Here is a 23,910-nt window from a genome sequence, read left to right on the forward strand (position 1 = left end):
TGACTGTTTTCCATGTTAATGAATACAGACTTGCATTGTAATTTTTCTTCATAGTATAGTATTCAGCACTATAGGGAAAAGATAGGGTTTAAAAAGGTTAGAAATACTACACAAATTAAATATTGATAAAAACATTTTATAATCTTGGGACCAAAGCAGGAGAATCAATGCATGTCCTCACAATGTTGTTCAACAAGTTGAAGAAGTATTTAATTAAATGGGAAAATATACTTCCATTTGACTTTGCTTTTCAACATTTGCTTAGTTTTGAAACCAGATTACATGTTATCTTGTAGATTTTTTTTTCATTTATTTTTATTAGTTGGAGCTAATTACTTTACAATATTGTAGTGGTTTTTGCCATACATTGACATGAATCAGCCATGGATTTTCATGTGTTCCCCATCCTAACCCCCCCCCACCTCCCTCCCCACCCCATCCCTTTGGGTCTTCCCAGTGCACCAGCCGCAAGCACTTGTCTCATGCATCCAACCTGGACTGGCAATCTGTTTCACACTTGATAGTATACATGTTTCAATGCTGTTCTCTCAGATCATCCCACCCTCACCTTCTCCCACAGAGTCCAAAAGTCTGTTCTATACATCTGTGTCTCTTTTTCTGTCTTGCATATAGGGTTATCATTACCATCTTTTTAAATTCCATATATATGCGTTAGTACACTGTACTGGTGTTTATCTTTCTGGCTTACTTCACTCATATAATGGGCTCCAGTTTCATCCATCTCATTACTCCTGGGCATACACACTGAGGAAACCAGATCTGAAAGAGACATGTGTACCCCAGTGTTCATCGCAGCATTGTTTATAATAGCCAGGACATGGAAGCAACCTAGATGCCCATCAGCAGACAAATGGATAAGAAAGCTATGGTACATATACACAATGGAATATTACTCAGCCATTATCTTATAGATTTTGGTCCCAAGAAAAGATCATACAAAGATTACTCTGTTATAGCTCTATGTGACTTAACCAGTTCAGTATCCATTAGAAAAAAATTTTCAGGAGTCAAAAGTCTTTCTTATGAATGCTTCTTTGAAGCAGCTTTACCATTCTACTGGTTCCATTGTCCAGTTGATTATAACCTTTTGTTTGTGTTCATTTACTAATTGTATGAGTCATATTGCTTAATTTTTTGAAAATTATATATGAATAAGCTGCACCTCTGCATGGATACAGTATCAGGAGAAGAGGTTATCTATTTTTATAATAATCACCAGATACTCTAGCTTAACCAAGCAGGCTTAAGCATTAAGTCTAAGGTTAATGATGGGTGTGGCTCTCATGTTCAAAGGAGAATATTTTCTTCTATAAGAAAGAACTGTTTTCACCTTCCCAATTTTAGCTTCTGAGTAGCATATCTTTTGAATATCTTTCTGGGACTTATGTAGAGCATTTTAGAATTTCCTTCAAATTAGAATATTTTCCTGGGCTTATGCCATGGGTTGCAAAGAGCTGGACATGACTGAGCAACTAACACTTTGACTTTTCACTTTTTTCATACCATGAGGAATAAGCAACTGAAACAAGCTTTTACAGCCTTATTTAAAGGAATTTTATTGATCTCAGAGAAGTAAAGGAAGGTCAAAACTGAGAATTAAGCTTATCATGATACAGCAGGCCTTATGTGTTTAATCTTACATTATTAATTCTGTTATCTCTTCCTTGCACTCAGTGTATTCCTACTATAATACTTATTGCATCATTATTAATGAACAAAGAATACAAAATTATCATTCATTTTTTTCATTGCAAATAAACTTTTTCCAAAGTGACGTTTCTCCAAATTGAGACTTTGCCTCAACTCAGACCAGTCTCACAAGAGTGTAAAAACTATTATAGATTAAGAACACAACAACAACAGTCTCACAAGAGTGTAAAAACTATTATAGATTAAGAACACAACAACAACAAAAAAAGTTGAATTACTGGCTTTACATGAAAACCTCAAACTTTCTTGCAATTCAAATATCCAAATGACAACATGAAAAAAAGCGTAAATATTAGTCTCATTGTCAATCAGAAGCAAGATAATTCTTAAAAATTAAGAAGCCAGAATAATCTAGTACAAAAAATAAGTGTATTTTAACACTGAAGAGGAAAACATACAAGCTTTGAAACCTGGAAAAAACTAGCTTGGAAAACAAAACATAAATTCCCCAAATTCAGAATTTAGATTAACTAGATTTCCTCCAAAATGAAAGAGCACAATCTTTCACAAACTGACAATCTAGATTGCATTGATCTGAGAAACTGTCAAAACAAGAAAGTCACCTTTAGGATGACAAATCAGGACAAGTACTGAAATATACAATAAAATCCAATTCCTCAATGTAGTTAAATTAAGCCAACAGGAGTGAGACAATCTCAGCTAAATGAGAATCATAAACACATATCAACAAAACTAAACCAGCAAAATATATAGAAGTTTCTGTTTATAAAAGAGGAGCTCATTAGAAATTTTCAATGAGACTATTAGGGGGAAAAAATCTTCAAAATTAAGGAATGAAATGTGTGACCTTCACAGATATTTATTAAAGTTTTGTTTGTTTGTTTGTTTTTACATTTGGTTAATTTTGTTTTATAATCTTTCTCCCTCTAGACCTCAGTCCTCAGTGGGGCAGACTGGAATATTCTCAACTTTTATATCTTTCATTTTGACATCTATGCTCATGGTGTCAGTTCTTAAAAAGATTCTCTTCCTTGCGTGCCTCTCTAGACTTATGTACTCCAGGACTGTGTTTGGAACCCCTCATATATGCCCCTGTTAGCTAGTATGAGATAATAAATCTCTCCAAAAATCAGTGGTTCAACTGACCATTTTCTGGGTAAGCTGAGTGTCTCTGCCGCTCTGGGGAGAGATTAGTTGATCTTGGCTGGATTTATTCATAGGATTCCCATTATGAATGACTGGGCTTTGCTTAACCCAATGAAGGTTAAGCTTCATTCGCAACTTTAGTAGTTTAATGACTCATTACTAAGATAAGTGAGCTCTCTTCCAGATGGTTTTATCCTCCAGACAATGTTTGATCACATGGTAGGGTCATGGGCCTCCAAAGAAGAGAATGGAAGCATCCAAAGCTTCAGGGTCTTAGGCTCAATAACCCTTCTACCATATTCTATTCATCAGACTAGTCACAGGACCAGCCAGGACCCAAGGGAAAAAAGTTGAATCACTTACTGATGAAACGAGCTAAAGAGTCATACTGCAGTGACTAGACAGAGGGAGGATCAGTCGTTTTTGCTATCTCCTTTTCATAGGATATCTTTCAGTTAACTGATGTTATATTTTACAATACCCTATCTATTTTGTCTGCAATATGCTATTTTGTCCCTAGTATGCAGGTGGATCCTAGGTAGTAAATGGCACCTGGGGCCACTCTTCAAATTGGTTTTCAATAAGTTATGGTTGAATAAATTCCCTAGAAAACAATAAAAACCAGACTTGAGAAGAAGAAAAGTCTACAATGACTCTAACTTTGATCAATGATGATACATAAGTAAATAATCTGGGTGTTACTTACTTCAATTTAAAACTGGAATTGATTCACAACTAAAGTGCTGTGTAAATCTTTCTTAGAAAGAAATAAAATGCTTTAATTCTCCATATTTGTAATGTTTCAAGATGCAGTTTAAAAATTACTTTTATAATTCTTTCATTTTTTTATATTTTATTATAGCAACAAGGTCATTTTAATCTTTTGACAAATTTTTCAAACTAACAATATAGGTTTATTACCACACAGCTCCATTTTCAATATTTATTCCAATTTTAGATACTTTGATATTTTGCTCGATATAACTTGCATAAAAGCCCAATTTAAAAATCTTTATTTATTTATTTCCTTATTGGGATTAAAAAAATGCATAACATAAAGTTCACCATCCTGACCATTTATAAGTATATGATTCGGTACTGTTAAGTATTATCACACTGTTATGAGACAGATCTCCAGAAATTTACATTTTTCAAATTTGAAACTCTGTTCTCATTAAACTCTCAAGAGTCCCTTGGACTGCAAGGAGATCAAACCAGTCAATCCTAAAGGAAATCAACCCTGAATATTCATTGGAAGGACTGATGCTAAAGCTGAAGGTCCAATACTTTGGCCACCTTATCCAAAAAGCCAATTCATTGGAAAAGATCCTGATGTTGAGAAAGACTGAGTGCAGGAGGAGAAGGGGGCAACAGAGGATGAGATGGTTGGACGGCGTCACTGGTTCAATGGACATGAGTTTGAGCAAACTCCCGGAGATAGTGAAGGACAGGGGAACCTGGTGTGCGGCAGTTCATGGGTTGCAAAGAGTAGGGCATGACTTAGCAACTGAACAACAACTCTCATTAAACAACTGTCCTTTACTCCCTTCCATCAAGCCCTGGTAAACATCATTCTGCTTTTCTGTTTCTATGAATTTGACTCCTTTAGATACCTCATGTAAGTGGAGTCATACAGCAGCTGTGGTTCTGTGGCTCACTTATTTCACTAAGCCTAAGGTACTCAAGGTTGCTTCACACTGTAACTTGACACAGGGTTTCCTTACTTTTTTAAGTTTGAAAAATAACCTATTCATGTATTAATATATACCACATTTTGTTTATCCATTCATTGATGAACATTTTGGTTGTTCCTACTTTTGGGTTATGGGATACGTTAAATATGGTGTACATATATCTCTTTGAGACCCTGCTTTAAGTTCCTTTGAATATCTGTCCAGAAATAGGACTGTTCATTTGGTAGTCCTGTTTTGTTTTGTTTTGTTTTGTTTTGTTTTGAGAGCCCATACTACTGTTTTCCCCAGAGGCTCCACTGTTTTCACAACTCCTTAAGTGGTGCACAAATGTCATAGCTCTTCACATCCTTGAAAACACTTGTTATTTTCTGATTTTTTGAAGAGTAGCCATCCTGATGCATGTGAAGTCTTCCAGGTATTATCATGATTTCTTCTCATTTTTAAGGAAAGTAGTAATCTGATAGTGAATATATATAGTAATATATAAGTATATAAATATCTTGTCCCTCATCAAGCATTTACCTGCTAGCTTTCACATCTATTGAGATTTTCTAACTCCACTGTTATGTCTAAGCTTGTTAGTTCATACGTGACTATGAACTAGCTTTCCTTTATATATTCATTCACTTTTACATCAAGTATTTTATCTTATTCTATGAATAATAAAACACTGCTTTATTTATCATATGATTCTCAATTCAACTGGATTGTATGTATTCATTCTTAGATGTATTCAACTGGAACCCTTTTAAGCTTGTGTTTTCCATTTCTCTCCCTTGAATTTTGGCTGGTCCTGTGACTAGTCTGGTGAATAGAATGTGGTAGAAAGACATTGAGTCTAAGGCTCTGGATTCTTGCATGATTCTATTTTTTCCTTGGAGCCCCATGATCTTCCCATGTGGAAAAAAAAACACACTATCTAGAGAATAAAGCACCATCTGAAGAGATTTCAGTTATCTTAGTAAGGAGTCATTAAACTACTAAAATTGTGAATGAAGCCTAACTAGATAACAAGACTCGGGCATCCTTAACGACAGTCCTATGAACAAACCCAGCCAAGATCAGCTGATGTCTGCCAAAATCAGCAGAAACACCCAGACTTGACACAGAAACTCAAGTTTAAAATCACTGATCTTGGAATGATTTGTTATTGCATAATAGCTAACTGCAGAATGTGACAGGTGCACATGTGAGGGACTCCAAACAGAGGGCTGGGGAAGGATGCAGGGAAGGGAATCTTTGTAAGAGGAGACACCTAGAACACAGGTCTAGAAATGAAGGTCAAAAGCATTCCACTCTGGACCATTGAAGTTTTTGGTGAGAAATGCAAAATTTAGTAAGGTAAAAAATAACCAAATGTAGGACATCTTTCTTTGAGAAATATTAGTGAAAATTATACCTTCTGTTTTTCAATGTTAAAGATGATCTTTGAAGAGGCAATTTGCCTTCATATTGGATTCCTTGTCTATAGCCCAAGGTTTCCTTTATTTTGCTGGTTTAATTTTCTTTAGGTCTAGAACTTTATTTTGCTGAGATTTACTGGTTCCTGTTGGTTTAATTTAGCCATATTTATGACTTGCATTGTATTATGTATTCAGCATTAGACTTTATCAACATAAAGATGACTTTATTGCCTCAGCAGAGTTTATCAGATCATTGCTACCTGGATGATGAATTAATGTAGAGGCCATGCTTTTCACTTTAGAGAGAATTTAGTGAGTCTAAACTTTGGGCTTTCATGTTTCTTTTACAGGGTAGGTGTGGATCTCCAGGTTTCTAAACTCATATATTTTCCCCTTCTGTGTTAAAACCCATTCCTTTTTGCTCAAACTAACTCATTATTATCTTGAATAATTAACTCCTGCTTAAGAAGAGTGATTGAAATCATATATATGTCTTTTGAATGTCTGTACTAGCAAAAAACAATAAATAATATTACTCTATTATTTTCCTATCAGTTCAAGAATTCATTATTTCCTTCACATAAGATTTAATAGTTCCCTAATTGATCAGAGCCAAGACAGAGTTAGGAAATCCCATATTCCTAGAAATCTAATTTTATGTTCTCTTGATATGATACATCATCTTGAATAAAGCTTATTTTCAACAAGGGTTGAAATGACCTAACTTGCTTATTTCAACAAGCATTGAAGATTATTTGGAGTCCAAGATTCAGTAATAACTATATAAGCATGTTAATACTAATAGACAATAGACCATAGTACAATAGCTAAGAAATGAAGATTGTGACCATGAGGCCCACTGCCCTTGTTAACTTTATATTTTATGCTTTGCTTCAGCATTCCTTTACTTCCTTGAAACAATGAAATTCTGTTGATTAAATCTGTAAAAGCTTGTTTCACTTGCTTGTTCCTCAGGGTATAAATGAATGGGTTTAACATGGAGCAACTGAAGTAGTAAGCACTGACACACACTTATTAACTGTCACTTCATCCTTTGCTGAAGGTTTGACATAGATGAAGATAAAACTGCCATAGGTGATAGAAACCACAATCATGTGAGAATAGGTAGAAAAAGCCTTCATCTTTTGCTGGGTGGAAGAGAAATTTATGAAGGTCCTGATGACATGCACATAAAATATAACTACACACAGAAATGTCAAGATGTCAGTCAACACAGCAAGGAAAACAGCCATCTGTTCTATGAATCATGTGTCTGAACAAGAGATCTTTAGCACAGGAGAAGCATCACAGAGAGAATGATCAATGACATTAAAGTCACAGAATTCCAGATTTAAGCCCAGGCAGAGTGGTGGAAATATGACCAGCCAACCTGCTATCCAACAGCAAATAACAAGTCTTCCACAGATTCTACTGTTCATGATGGTTGCATAATGTAAGGGTTTGCAGATGGCCACACAGCAGTCATAGGACATGATGGAGAAAAAATTCTGTTGCTCCAAAAAGAATGACAAAAAACAGTTGAGCAGCACAAGCATTATAGGAAATAGTCTTGTCCCCAGTTGATAAGCTGTATAAGAATCTGGGATTGCAGGCTGTTGTTAATAAGATTTCTAAAAAGGAGAAGTGTTTGAGGAAAAAGTACATGGCAGTTTTAAGGCGAGAGTCTACTAAAGTGAGTAAAAGGATGGTCAGGTTCCCAGTTGTACTCAACGTATAGGGAACAAACAGAAACATAAAAATCAGAACCTGCATTGGAGGATCATCTGTCAGTCCCAGGAGTATGAATGTAGATAATGATGTACAGTTTCTCATTGCTGACTTGTGCTTCTGCTCAAACTCCTCAGAATTTCAAGTGACATTGAACTGAGAAAACCTATATTAAACCATGAGGCCATGGCCACTGGTTAAAATAAAATCCAATCAAGTCAATGAATAGTCATTTTCTTCTTTGACATGATAGGGACCTGCTAAAACTTTGGAATTCTCAGCTTTTTTGATGTGCATTATAGAAATCCTCCAGATCATGTTTTTCTAGAATAAGTTTGCACTAGAGTCCATATTTTTATACCCCCATATGCTCTCTAATCTCTATTTTTCAATTAATCTAAACTCTGTGCTCTATTGTCTGAAATGTATTTAACTATATAATTAGAAAGGATCATCCATATGATATGATTTTGTGGATTTTCTAACAATCTTTTGCTCCGAATAATTCCTCACTACTCACAGGTCCAAATGAACTTACAAGCTGCTTAAAGTGTGGTCCCTGTTAAATGCAAATCAATGGCTGAGTCTAACATTTTATATAGCGCCTGGAGGCCATGTGTGCAGTATTTGAAGGTTTGCTGTTACTTCAATGAAAAAAGAGTTATTTCATTTTATTTTTGATATCAGGATTATCATGCGAATAACCCACATTGCTTTCCAGTTTTGCTGTTTATCTTGAAGCTTCTACATCAATATCCGACTTTCCCTGCATTTCACTGTAATTGAACACAATGTTTCATAAGTACTACTTAAACAAGTTACCTGCCTCAATATTGAGTTAATTAGTCTCAGTGAAAAAACTTCAAAGTATTTAACCTCAATTGATTGTACTTCCAAAGTCACGAAGGACATGGGAGACAGGATGAAACACAGGTTGGAGGAGATCAAGGACACAGGACAGCTCTGTTTCAAGTAGTAACTTGAATCCTGCGACAGAAAATTGACGTTAGTGGAAAAATTGGGAAAATCCAAATCAAATTTGTATTTGATTTAATTATTTTAATATTATTATTTTATTGTTTTTCAATTAACCCTCGTCTCCACTCAGACTCTTCAAGCCAGAGCTACAAAGCCTCTCTTTCCAGCGCCTCTAGGGACTCAGTGAGCAGTGAGGTTGGCCAGCAGGTTGCACACGCTCAGTCCGCGGGCGTCCGTTTCTCCGGTGGGATCTAGGGTGCGGCTCCGCTGCGGCAGCCCTGGCCCGGGCACCTAGAGAGCGAGGGACTTGCTGTGGAGGTGGTGGAATCTTTGCTGTCTGCCCACGACCTGGGCCCATCCTTACATCTGTGTTTTATTAGTTATTAGTATTTGTATCCAGTGTTAATTCCTCAATATTAATAATGCCACTAAGATTATGCAAGTTGCTACTATTAGGGAGAGATAGGTGAAGGATATCTGGGAACTCTCTGCGCTATATTTTCAGTTCTTCTGTAAGTACAAAATTATTTCATAATGAAAAATTGACCAAGTGGAAATTTTAAAAAAAGAAAGAAAACGGAAAAAGCACCAGCAATTATTGAGCACTTTCCATATGACAGACAGTAGGCTGAGGTAACTCTTTACATGGATTATTTGTCTGGAATAATACATCCTCTCTTCCAATCATTTGTTCTTCTTCAGCCGTATTTTGGCTGATGTCCATTTTATTCTATCTATAAGTGTATAGGATATCATTTAAAATGAATTTTGACAGTTAAAGTTAAGGATTAATATTAATCAGCAATATCTGAATTGCATGGATTCTGCCTATACTTAAAAGCCAAGCTTATAACATCAACTAATAAGACCCAAAACTTGGAGATTTTGACCCCCCTAATAGTACACTGTTGTGATGAAGATGTCCTCGTTTAGAAAGAAATGTTACCTATGAAACAGCTCTTCAAAGTGCTTTCACCATAGGGGGACATTCACTTTACACACCAAAACAGCATCTACCAGTTTGAGTGGAATCTTTTTCATGATACGACTCTGTTCATCACCAGCTTCCCACCCCTAGTCTTTCCTTCACTACACTGATATGGAACTTGTAGGTTTTTCAACTTTTGGCTTAGAATCACTTCCTGCAAAAAAAAAATTCTTGAAAATTCATTGTGTAAGTTATTTGATTCTCTTTTTCGCCCCTCTAGATCACTATGCTTAACTCTTTGTTACCACTAAATATGTGAATGTAATTTTATTGAGTTTGGGCTGTGTCTTGTTCATTGAGAATCCACAGCAGTTAGCCCTATTTAGGAGAAGGAAATGGCAACCCACTCCAGTACTCTTGCGTGGAAAATCCCATGGATGGGGGAGCCTGGTAGGCTGCAGTCCATGGGGTCACTAAGAGTCAGACCCAACTAATCGACTTCACTTTCACTTTTCACTTTCATGCATTGGAGAAGGAAATGGCAACCTACTCCAGTGTTCTTGCCTGGAGAATCCCAGGGATGGAGGAACCTGTTGGGCTGCCATCTGTGGGGTTGCACAGAGACAGACACAACTGAAGCGACTTAGCAGCAGCAGCAGCCCTATTTAAAGTTTGTCAAGAGCTCAATAAATATATTTATTGTAAAATTAATAAATTTTACATGTACACTTCTGACTCAGAATAAGCAGTTTGTTTTCTCAGTTAGTGAAATTTTCATTCTCTTTTTGGTCCATTTCTTAGTAAAAGTATGTAATCCCAAGAGGTTTCCCAATTTTTTTCTAAAAACCGTCAATTGAACCGTCAATTCTGTGTTTTAGCTTCATTGAAGTATAAGTGATATAAAAGTGTACATTCAGTATATATGCCATGTATAATCTCTGCTGTCAATTCCCCTTCATTTTAAAGATGAGATCTTTAAGATATTAAAATAATTCTTTACTTTCTGGCAGTACACAAAATGCTACCTGTCATACTTTGTCCTAAACTAAAAAAAGTTATTTAAAAAAATCTTTGATCAAAAAATATTATATATGTTGCATTCTCTAATTATTTAGGGCTTCCCAGGTGGCTCATTGGTAAAGAATCTGCCTCCAATGAAAGAGACTCAAGAGAAGCAGGTTTGATCCCTGGGTCAGGAAGACTTCCTGGGGTAGGAAATGGTAACCACTCCAGTATTCTTGCCTGAGAAATTCCATTGACAGAATAACCTGGCAGCTACATTCTATGGGGTAACAAAGAGTCCAACAAGACTGAGCACACACACACACACACACACACACACACACACACACTGATTACTTACATAACAGCTAAATGAAATGTTTCCTATCCTTCAGTTATTATCTAGATGCCTCATCAAATACCTCATACTGAATCAAAAGGCATTTGACATAGAGGCTTCACTTAAATGGTTACCTGGAGTTTCACTTGGTTGCTTTACAGAATTCCCTTCCTTATCATTAAGAAAGGTAAATTTAAGCTCTTGCTTGGTACCTACTCCCATTTAGCCTAAAGTGTTTATAGAAAAAAAGAAAAAGTTTTGCTGAAAGTTATCATCCCCACCTCAACAGTAGCTTAAAGGTCATACAGAGACGGAACAGCATTTCCAGTGGTGGGACAAGAATGAACTGTCTCTGTAGCCTAGACGCCTCCGCTCAGGGCTGTAACCCCAACTCCAGGTATCTGACTCTCTCAAGGATCTAACCTGTGTGTCCTGAGGAAAGAGACTGATCTTTTATTCCAAATATATCACTATTTTTTTCAGTCCTTCATTTTCCACCTTCTTAACACTTAAATGAAACCAATTGACACTGATATTGATATAGATGTTAAAATACTGAATTTTCATTACAATATGAAAGACTATTAGGAGATGGAGTCACTGACTTGTAAGCAAATAAGTCATTCAGTTCACATATATTACACACAGTTTTGTTTAAAATGAGGGAAAGCTTGTGGCAGAGACCATGTAGGTGCATTAAACTTCCATTGTATTAGATGAACTCCACCATATTGATACATGAAAACAGCTTATCATTGATTGCCCTATATTTGCCAAACATATTAAGAATCCACACTTTATAAGTAGTTGTTGAAACCTTTCATAAAATATTAAAATGACAAATCATATGAGTTATTTTGGTAGAGATACTTTCCTCAGAGGAAAGCATCATTCTAGAGTTCAGAAAATGATTTTTAAAATATTTATCTGATAGTTGTAACCTCTGATGTTCCCTGGACCCCAAAGTTGCAAAGGGTGAAAAAAGACGTCATCCAGGAAGGTCTTATGGTGGACAGAGAGGAGGGTGGTCTCTGCCCATTCTTAGGAGCACAGACTCCTACTCACAGAGGGCTCTGCTGTTGATGAGTTCTCAGTAAGTCATCCTCCACCCACACAAGATGAAGATTTTTCTGCACAGAAAGACTGCCTACCACTGAGTCCAGGAAGTCTTTACTCTGGAACTGCAGAGCTAACAGTAATTTAAATGGCTAGGTAGGGATCTCTCTCTGTTCTTGGGAAAGTTGATATTCTGATATTTCTGGCAGAGGAACATATTACTAAACTGACAGAATTACTCTTTAAAAAAATTTACCCAATTTTCAATTCAGTGAAACAAGCAAACATGTCTTAAATGTTACTAATGAGTCTCTTGTGTAACAGACTTTGGGGACAGATAAGGGAACACAGATCTGGGCAAAATGTCCTCAGAGAGGTGCCTGTAAATAACAGCATCAGAAGAGGTATGCAATAATTGGTATCAGATTACAAGACAAAAGGTAGCCATCTGTTATTTTATTTCAAAATTTTGGGAGGCATTTTAAGATGATAAAGACAATGTTCCCAGTTTATTACACTTGTAATATTTGTAATTAATGGTTGAATGTGGGCTTCCCTTAAAGCTCAGTTGGTAAAGAATCCACCTACAATGCAGGAGACCCAGATTCGATTCCTGTGTTGGGTGAATCCCCTGGAGATGGAAATGGCAACCCACTCCAGTATTCTTGCCTAGAGAATCCCATGGACTATAGCCTGCCAGGCTCCTCTGTCCATAAGGTTGCAAGAGTCAGACACGAGTTAGCAACTAAACCACGACCAATGGTTGAAAGTGAAAGTGAAAGTCACCCAGTTGTATCAGACTCTTTGCTCCCCATGGGCTATACAGTCCAAGGAATTCTCCAAGCCAGACTGCTGGAGCGGGTAGCCTTTCCCTTCTCCAGGGGATCTTCCCAACCCAGGGATCGAACCCAGGTCTCCTGCATTGCAGGCGAATTCTTTACCAACTGAACTATCAGGGAAGCCCAATTAAGTGTCAGTGTAAACAATTCATATAATAATAGAGAAAAAATATTTTGTCAAAAGAAAAGGCAAAGCGAAAATGTACTGCTGATAGCTTTCAGATATACCTTCCAGATCTTTATGGTTCTTCTGTTTATACATTTCATGGGCCTTTTTTAAAAAATGAAGTATAGGTGATTTACTGTTGTATTAATTTCTGCTGTAAAGTGGTTCAATTATACACACATATGCAATCTTTTTCATATTGTTTCCATTATGGTTTATCATAGGATATAGTTCCCTGTGCTATAAGTAGGACCTTGTTGTTTATCCATTCTATATATATACACTAGTTTGTGTCTGCTAATCCCAGACTCTCGTTCTATCCCTCTCCCACTCTTCTCCCAACTTGAAAACCGTAAGTCTGTTCTCTGTGTATATCTGTTTTTATATGGTAGATAAGTTCATAGGTGTTATATTTTCAATTCCACACAAGTGCTATCATATTGGTATTTGTCTTTCTCCTTCCGACTCACTTTGCTCAGTATGACCGTCTCCGTCTGCGGCCGTGCTGTTGCAGACAGCATTGTTTCCTTTTGTGACTAAAGTTTAATTGTGAGCATATGCTGCATCTTCTTTATCCATGCATCTGTCAATGGACATTTAGGCTGTTTCTCATGGGGCTCCTAGTTCTATATTTATTTATGGTCTTATTCTATTTCATTAAAACTTTAATACATATTTTTATATTTATGTTTACATATATTTTGTATTTATTCATGTTCATATATTTTTATTTCAGTTTGTTTTATAGAAACATTTTTAAATGTTTTCTCTATGAAAAGTGAAAGTCACTCAGTCATGTCTGACTCTTTGTGACCCCATGGACTGTAGCCTGCCAGGCTCCTCTGTCCATGGAATTCTCCAGGCATGAATACTGGAGTGGGTAGCCAATCCCTTCTCCAGGGGATCTTCCCAACCCAGGGATCGAGCCCAGGTCTCCCGCATTGCAGGCAGATTCTTTACCATCTGAGCCACCGGGGAAGCGCAATGTTCTAAATCTGGTTAATAACCTCTGTAAGTGCACGCGAAGTCGCTTCAGTTGTGTCCGACTCTTTTCAACTCTATTTAGACTGTAGCCCACCAGGCTCCACTGTCCATGGGGATTCTCCAGGCAAGAATGTTAGAGTGGATTGCCATTTCCTTCTCCAGGGGATCTTCCTCACCCAGGGATAGAACCCACATCTCTTATGTCTCCTGCATAGGCAGGCAGGCAGGTTCTTTACCACTAACGCCACCTGGAAGAGCTAAATTTTAATCATTTGGTCACACTGCAGGGCATGTGGGATCTTAGTTCCCTGACCAGGGATCAAGCCCGTGGCCCCTGCATTGGCAGCTCAGAGTCTTAACCATCGAACCACTAGGGAAGTCCCTAGTGCTTTGATTTTAATATGTCTATGTGTAATTTTCTTTGAACATCACTTTTATGAGTTGATTAAACTTCTTATATGTATAGATTTACTTCTTTCCTAACATTTTGGAAAGTTTCCAGCCATAAGTTATTCTTACATTTTTTCTGTCCCGTTCTCTCTTTCTCTTCCTTTTCGATCCAAGTTACACATATGACAGACTTCAACATTGACCATTGGTCCCAGTATCTTTGTAAATTAAAAAGTTTACTCCTCCCTTTTATAAAGATTACACAATTTCTATTGTTGTAATTTTAAATTCATCACCTTCTTCTTCTGTAATCTTTATCCAATAATTAAGCCCAAAGTGTGACTTTCTTCAGAAACATATTGCATTTTTCATTTCTAACATTTTCCTTTTAATACTACATGTTTTCTCTTTCTCTTCTGAGAAATCTTTGCTTTTCATTATCTTCCTTTATCTCATAGCACAGTTGTATAGATTGATTTAAAATCTCTGTGTAATTCTATCAATATCTGAGCACTCAGGACTTGGCACCTTCAAGATGTCACTTCAGTAAATGATTTTTTTTTTTTTTTTTTTTGGAATGGGTCATATTTTACCCATTCTTTATATAGTCAGTGATTTTGGATTCTATCCTCACATTTTGAATATTATACTACATAAACTCTGAATTCTATTATATTCACCTGGAAAATGTGAATGATATTTTTTAAGCTAGCAATAAACTCTTTGAGATGCAAACTACGAGCTCAGTCGTGTGCTGTGTGATGTGGCTGAACACTCAGGTTAGTCATTTAAACCTTTGCTAAAACTGTTTTTCTTTGTTGTTGTTGTTGTTGTTTGAGCCATGGGCCTCTGGTTCAGGGTTCATCTTGAAATATGTGTATACTTATATATGTTATTAAGGTCTGCTCTTCTCTAACTCTCTCATGAATTCCTGCCTTAGTCTCAGACCTGCCCAGAGACCTTTCCATGTATCCTGTTATTGTATAATGTATTCTGCTAATGACATTTAGTTTCAGTTGATTGATGGGTTATTGGGATATTTTATATCCTTGTTGACTGTCTATTATTTCTATCTGCTGCTGAGTGAGTAGTACTTAATTTTTCAGCTGCAAATATAGACTTTTAAATTTTTCATTTATTATGTTATTTTTTTGCTACATGTACTTTGAAGTTCTGTTTTTAGATGCTCTATTAGTTTGCTCCCTGGAGGAAGGCATGGCAACCCACTCTGGTATTCTTGCTTGGAGAATCCCATGAACAAAGAACCCTAGTGGGCTACAGTCTATGGGGTCACGCAGAGTCGGATACGACTGTAGAGACTTGGCACCTTCACACTCATTAGTTTGCTTTCATAGCAATATAACATAATGATAGAATAAGACAACAGAAATATATTGTCTAACAGTTCTGGATGCTAGAATTCACAAATCAAGGTATCAGTTCCTTCTGAAGAAGAGAAGGCTGAGGAAGTAGCTCTTCCTGCCTCTCTCTGAGCTCCTGGTGCAGTCAGTATCTTTGGTGTTCCCTCACTGCAGATCTCTAGTTTCTGCCTCCATTATCACCTGGCCATCTTCTTCCTCCATGTCTCTGTCTTTATATCATCTTCTCATTATTTGTGTCTGTCCCTGGTGGCTCAGACAGTAAAGCATCTGCCTACAATGCAGGAGACCTGTGTTCGATCCCTGGGTCGGGAAGATCCTCTGGAGAAGGAACTGGCAACCCACTCCAGTACTCTTGCCTGGAAAATCCCATGGACAGCAGAGTGTGGTAGGCTACAGCCCATGGGATTGCAAAGAGTCGGACATGACTGAGCAACATCACTTCCACTTCTTTTCACTGCATCCAAATCTACCCTTTTAATAAGACCAATTGTGATACTGGAACAGAGCCCAGCCTAATGACCTCATCTTAACTTGGTAGAAGGTATGGCTAGAGAAGAGGGGCTAGGACTGAAGCCAGGTATGAGATAGGGTTTCTTTTCTGCTCAGAGGCCATCATTGCCTATTGGGAGATGGGTCAGGTCCCAAGTTCCTGATGCAGAAGGCCCAAGAGCTGGGTCTTAGCTGGTTCATTCCCTATAAGTTTGATCTTGCTTCTCTTCCATTCCTACCCAGTTCTGCATGAACCTGTCTTGCAACCTTGGTTGTACATGACTCCTGCCAGTCTCCAGTTAACCTTCTATAAGAATCGTTCTATATGTTGTATTTTCAATGTTATCGTAGTTGGGGAGGTGAGTTCCATGTCCTCCTACTTTGCCATCTTGAAACACAAGCTTGAAACGTCTTTAAGTTTGTATTTCTATACATCCTTGCCAACATTCATCATTTTGGGACCTTTTTGAAGATTAGTCATCCTGAAACCTAGGAGGTCTTCCAGGTATTGCCATGGATTCTTCTTATTTTAAATGTAAGCAATAATTTGAGAAGGAAGAATAATTTGTTCCTCATCAAATTATTTTTTATACTGGTTTTCACCTATAGAGATTTTCTAATTCCATCATTACATCTATGCTTCTTGGTTCACATGTGACTATAAGAAAAGCTTTTGTAGTTTTTATATATTTATTCATTTCACATCATATTTTTTATCTTATTCTATGAGTTATAAAGCATAGCTTTCTTTCTCATATGCTTCTCACTTTGTTCTAGATGTGTTCAACAAGAAACCCTTTAAGTTTGTTCTCTGTCTTTTTATAAGCTTCCATCATTTAAAAAGTAATTTAATAAAAGCAAAAATAAACAAATGGGACCTAATTAAACTTAAAAGCTTCAGGACAACAAAGGAAACTATAAGCAAGGTGAAAAGACAGCCCTCAGATTGGGAGAAAATAATAGCAAACGAAGCAACAGACAAAGGATTAATCTCAAAAATATACAGGCAACTCCTGCAGCTCAGTTCCAGAAAAATAAATGACCCAATCAAAAAATGGGCCAAAGAACTAAACAGACATTTCTCCAAAGAAGACATACAGATGGCTAACAAACACATGAAAAGATGCTCAACATCACTCATTCTCAGAGAAATGCAAATCAAAACCACAATGAGGTACCATTACACGCCAGTCAGGATGGCTGCTATCCAAAAGTCTACAAGCAATAAATGCTGGAGAGGGTGTGGAGAAAAGGGAACTCTCTTACACTGTTGGTGGGAATGCAAACTAGTACAGCCGCTATGGAGAACAGTGTGGAGATTTCTTAGAAAACTGGAAATAGAACTGCCATATGACCCAGCAATCCCACTTCTGGGCATACACACTGAGGAAACCAGATCTGAAAGAGACACGTGCACCCCAATGTTCATCGCAGCACTGTTTATAATAGCCAGGACATGGAAGCAACCTAGATGCCCATCAGCAGATGAATGGATAAGGAAGCTGTTGGTACATATACACCATGGAATATTACTCAGCCATTAAAAAGAATTCATTTGAATCAGTTCTAATGAGATGGATGAAACTGGAGCCCATTATACAGAGTGAAGTAAGCCAGAAAGATAAAGACCAATACAGTATACTAACACATATATATGGAATTTAGAAAGATGCTAATGATAACCCTGTATGCAAAACAGAAAAAGAGACACAGATGTACAGAACAGAATTTTGGACTCTGTGGGAGAAGGCAAGGGTGGGATGTTTTGAGAGAACAACACTGAAACATGTATATTATCTAGGGTGAAACAGGTCACCAGCCCAGGTTGGATGCATGAGACAAGTGCTTGGGGCTGGTGCTCTGGGAAGACCCAGAGGGATGGGGTGGGGAAGGAGGTGGGAGGGGGGATCAGGATGGGGAACACATGTAAGTCCACGGCTGATTCATGTCAATGTATGGCAAAAACCACTACAATATTGTAAAGTAATTAGCCTCCAACTAATAAAAATAAATGGAAAAAAAAAGAAAAGTAATTCTCACTTACAATAAAATAATGAAGTATGCCACAAAAAAAAAAAAGAAAAAGAAATAGAGTGTTACAAGTTTATTTCTCTTTGTCAGGCACCTACACTTTGGCAAGAATAATTTTGAATGATAACATTTGTTAACATGTGCCTAATGTAGATTGTAGCCATAAGGATAATATGTTAATTTGTAAAGTTGTTTCCTTAAAGAAATTAGTTATTGAGTGTTAAAATAAATTAAATGCATTAAAAGGTATGTATTATACTTTTAAAAAAAATTAAAAAAATAAAATGTCCTTATTCCCCCCCCCAAAAAAAGTAAAATGAAACAAAAAATAATTTAATAAATTCAAGAAGTTTAAAACTGCATCCTATGCTGAATTCTAGATATTGTTTCCACATCCACCTTAACCCAATGTATTGATCCATAGTTAAACTGAAAGAAGAAAAATAAATTTGGTGTGGGAGAAAACCAAACTGATGCTGCATTTGTGAAAATATTTAAAGAATTCAAGTAATAAAGTGTTGCATTAGCCCATGGACCTATTGACATTAATCTAGGACAAAGGAGGCTAAATATACAACAGAGAAACAACTGCATGTAAAGAATGAAATTATAACATTCTCTAGTACCACACACAAAAGTAGTATTGAAATGGATTAAACACCTAAGTGTAAAACGGGATACTACAAAACTCCTAGAGGAAAACACAGGCAGAATACTCTGATATAAATCACAACTAGATCTTTTTAGACCTGTCTCCTGGAATAATTAAAACAAAAACAAAAATAAACAAATGGAATCTAATTAAACTTAGAGCTTTTGTCCAGAAAAGAAAACCACAAGTAAGAAGAAAAGACAACCTTCAGAATGGGAGAAAATATTTGCAAATGAACCATAACAAAGTACTGACCTCCAAAATACATAAGCAGTTTATGCAGCTCAATATCAAAACACAAACAACCCAACCAAAAAATAAGCAGAAGACCTAGACAGACATTTCTTCAAAGACAACACAGATGGTCAACAAATGCATGAGAAGATGCCTGACATCACTCATTATGAGAGAAATGCAAATCAAAACCACAGTGAGGTGTCACATGACACCAGTCAAATGGCCATCATCAAAAAAATCTACAAACAATAAATGCTGGAGAGAATGTAGAGAAAAGGGAAAACTTTTACTCTGTTGGTGGGAATATAAGTTGATACAACCATTATGGAGAATAGTGTGGATGCTTCTTAAGAAACTATGAACAAAACTACAGTATTACCAACAGATCCCACGACTAGGCTTATACCCTAAGAAAACCATAATTCAAAAGGACACTTGTACACTACTGTCCATTGCTGTACTATTTACAATAGCCAGGACATGGTGGCAACCTGTATGTCCATTGAGAGATGAAAGAAGAAAGAAGTTGTGTACATGTTTACAATGAAATATTACTCAACAATGAAAAAGAATGAAATTGGGTCACTTAGTGATGTGGAAGAATCTAGACTCTGTCATACAGAGTGAAACAAGTCAGGAGGAGAAAAACAAATATCATATATTAATGCATACATGTGGAATCTAGAAAAATGGTACTGATGAATCTATTTGCAGGACAGAACTAGAGGCACAGATGTGATGCATGAACATGTGGACACAGTGAAGGAAAGAGAGGGTGGGACAAACTGAGACAGTAGCGTTAACAAGTGTCCCCTACTGTGTGTAAAACAGGTAGCTGGTGGGAAACCGCTGTGCAGCGCAGGGAGCTCAGCTCAGCGCTCTGTGATGACCCAGGAGGCTAGGATGCGGGTTGTAGAAAGAGGCTTAGGAGGGAGGAGACAGCTGTTGCAAGCCACCATGTCCTGGCTATTGTAAATAGTACAGCAACAGTAGAAACTAACACAACACTTTAAAGCAATTGTAATTGATATAAAAATAAATTTTAAAAAAGATCAGGTCAGCTGAAGTGGCTAGTATCCTCCAGTTAGGGCTGCAAGAATCTAAATCAGGACAGCTGGAATCTGAACAGAAGCTCCGCCATGTATCTCTGGCTAACTGATTGACTGAACACATGCAGAGCAAGTGTATGTAGTCCGTGTTCACCAGTGATAAGGCTGAAAGTTTGACAGAGATAGTAGGGGCCAGACAGTCAGTGGGCTTGGAGTTTTGGCCCAGCCAAAGTAAAGACAACTTATGAATATCTTCTCAACCACAGGCTTCCAGCCGAACACTGGGAGAGCCACTTAAGAGTCAGGACTACATTCTGGGACAAGTGTCAAAAATATTAAAGCCTGAGGATAAAATCAATCCACACTTCTTCTCATAAACAAAGTTTTATTGGATTGTGTCCACTCCAACTCATTTGCTTAATATCTAAGACTGCTTTTAACAATAAAGTTGAGCAATTTTAACAGAGACCTCATGGCTCCAAAGGCCAAAACTATTTACTTTCTGGCTTTTTACAGAAAATGTTTGCCCACCTCTGGAGTAGAATTAGGGGCTTCCCTACTGCCTCATCAGTTAAGATTCCACCTGCAATGCAGGAGAGTGGTTTGATCCCTGGATTGGGAAGATCTCCTGGAGGAGGGCATGGCAGCCCACTCAAGTGTTCTTGCCTGGAGAATCCCATGGACAGAGGAGTCTGGAAGGCTGCAGTCCATAGGGCCGCACAAAGTCAGACATGACTGAAGTGATTTATCACACACACAGTATAGAATTTACTTTTGCATTTTGTATTATTTGGGAAGAAATAATGAGAGGTAGTTTTCTAAGCAGCTAACGTTCTCTTCATCTCCCCAGATTTTTCCTGGGAGCTAGCTCCTACACTTTTCTTGTATTGCTTTGCTCAGTTGTTGCCACACCCTCCTTTAGGGGATCTTCCTGACCCAGGAATCAAACTCCTGGTGTCTCCTGTGTCTCCTGAGTTGCAGGTGGATTCTTTACCAACTAAACTCTGGACCAGCTAAAAGAATCCAATTAGCCGGCCCCTTTATAATTGTCCCCTTTGCTCCTGAACACTTTGAAGGATGAGAATTTGGGAAAGACTGTTTATTCTTTCCACCTAGAGCTCACACTAACAACTATGTTAGGTAGCTAGAATAGGAAAACTGAGTCCAGAATGGCAGTGGATAAAAGACAAAGAGGGAAAAGCCCACGAAAATAGAACAAAGGAAGATCTGAGGACTGGAGTGAGGGCCTCAGTAGAACAAACAGCACTCCTGGCTAGCCCATTACATAGGGCAGGCCCAGGGGGAGGAGAAAAAACATATAAAAAGGGAGCCAAGGGGCCAGGGGTCTCGCTCCCGCTCTTTCCCGCGCTCTCCCACTCTTCCTGCTCTCTCGCTTGCTCTCCCACTCCCTCTCTCTTCTCTCTGCGTCTTTTGGGTCGGCATTCTCTCACACCTTGAGGATGTATTTTTCTTTATTTTCTAAATTAAACTGAACTGTAACACGGAGCTGTAACACTGATCTGTCCGAGAGCTGTGACTCGGTCTCTCTGAGAGCTGTAATGCTGGTCCGTCACTTCAAATTTTTGTTGTGAGGAGACTGAACCGAGGAAATTACACACTCCCCTGACATCTCTGGTGCCCTGACGCTGATTTAACCTGGCTGAAACAACCTTGGCCCGGCCCCCACAAGGAGGAGGCCAAGCACAGCAGGAGACCAACTCGGTGAAAGCCCCCCGCGGTGGAAGCTGAACCGAAGAAAACCCAGAGAGAAAACCCAGTGCCGGGGAAGTGACAAGAAGCCCAGCGTGCTGGAAGCCAGGGCAGCGAGAAACGAACTCGCAGAAAGCTCGCGCGGCTCAGGCTCACACTCCAGAAGACCTCCAGCTAAGGCAGGCGGTCCTCGATCCTGTGCTGGAAGGACACATGCCTAGCAAAATCTTAATTACTTTACAGCCTCTTGTTTCTTTTCCTTGTACCCTGCCCCCCTCCCGTGAACAGGCAAGTGTAAATGGGTGCGATTGGGAGCCTCTGGAGAGGCTGCTCCTCAGTATGTCCCAAACCCCACTATCTGCTGAGCCCCAGTAGCTGCTACCCAAGTTGGTGGGGGTTCTCCTATCCTTAATCTTCTTTGTGCCAAGGATCAGGCCAATGAAAACTGTGAGCACAGGTCAGGTATCTAGCAGATTTTCCAGCAGGTTGTGAAGATGATTCCTCGGCACGTTTTTCCCACTACTTTTTCAATCCCATCCTCCAGCTCTTCTCTCCCGGGACTTGAGCCTGGCCAAAACCCATGATGCCTGGCTTTAGGACCTAATGAAGCTCAGGCTCTGACGTCTCATTGCAAAAATTCAGTTAGAGACACAGTGATAGGTAAGAGGCAGATTTGTTGGAATTCAGAAAGAAGCACACTCTGCAGGGTATGGGCCATCACAGAGGGCAAGTGCTTTGGCCATGGAATGTAGTGTGGTTTTGCGAGCTGGGTGAATTCGTATGCTAATGAGTGGGAGGATCATCCCAACCATTATGGATACACCCACTTCTCTGTCTTTTGACAGTGGTTTGGAACTGCCCTGCCGCCTCTGGGTGTGTCATTTAGCCTACAAATTGGGAATTAAGGTTTACTTGAATTTGACTTGTCATCTTGGACCCATTTGATTTTAATTGGTTTATGTTATGCCCTTGTGCTATATCATTCTTTCAAAAGTTGTGCCCTGACCCCTTCCCTCCTGTTTCATGCTCTTTTCCTGAGCCCCATCCAGGCCCACAGGCCCACAATGTTGCCTCTACAATCTTCTGGTGGGACAACCAGAAAATAGCTGGCCCTTGGGAGGGAAATACTATATAATATCCAATCCCTCTAAATATTCAGGCCTTCATCTTCCGTGTTTCCTACAACATGTGCTTCATCAGCATCTGCCAGTGAACCCGCTAGGGCGGGCGACAGGCACACAGTGCCTGCTGGAAGTTCATCAGCTGGCATCCCTTCAAAGGCAACTGGGCTTCCTGGGATAATGTTTGCCACTTGTTAGCCCTGCAAGCTGTTGGGCCCAAACCCTTACCATCCTTCTCCTAAAGTTACAAGCATATCCCCAGATCAAATCTCCACTCCACTTTTATGGAACATCTGGTTTGTTGCCTCTTATCAATTTGTTCTTAAGCCACTTACTAACTCCTACAACCAGGACCCTGCCCCCTTGTGGGCCACATTGCTTCACCCTGCTTATTATCAAAATATTCTTAATGCCCCTAACAGGACCAGATAACCCACTCCTTTGTCATTACTTCTGTTATTACCTAAAGTGGGTTTATGACAATGGAATGTTTACCATTGGAGACACCCTAAACTGCTCTTATAGAGGACTAGGGGAGGAAGTCAGTAACTTACAATCCCTTAGAGTAGTAAGAGGATAAGTCTTATGACTGTTTCACCAGGTTCCCAGTCTCTGGGCACAGGCTTGGATTGCTTTACATCATGATATCTATTCCCATCTGTGGTGAGCAAACTGGCAATAAGTTAAAATTACAACCCCTTAATCCTACCCAGCACTGGTCATGCTGGAGACCTTGGAGGATACCTAGCTCCATCCCAGGGGTTCCAGGAGGTCGACCTGCCTCAATCTGCCTAGGGATCCAGTCCCCACGAGGTTGTCACACCTCAGCCTACTCAGGGATCCATCAGCCTGGAATCCCAGGAAGTCAACCTGCCTCCATCTGCCTGGGGATC

At 38.6% G+C, this 23,910-nt stretch overlaps 1 pseudogene; it reads right to left on the bottom strand.

The window, feature by feature from the left end:
- Positions 1–6,733: 6,733 nt before the first annotated feature.
- Positions 6,734–7,768, bottom strand: LOC122427788 (annotated as a pseudogene).
- Positions 7,769–23,910: the final 16,142 nt, after the last annotated feature.

This window comes from Cervus canadensis, chromosome 25, assembly GCF_019320065.1.
Source record: "Cervus canadensis isolate Bull #8, Minnesota chromosome 25, ASM1932006v1, whole genome shotgun sequence".
NCBI classification, from domain to species: Eukaryota; Metazoa; Chordata; class Mammalia; order Artiodactyla; family Cervidae; genus Cervus; species Cervus canadensis.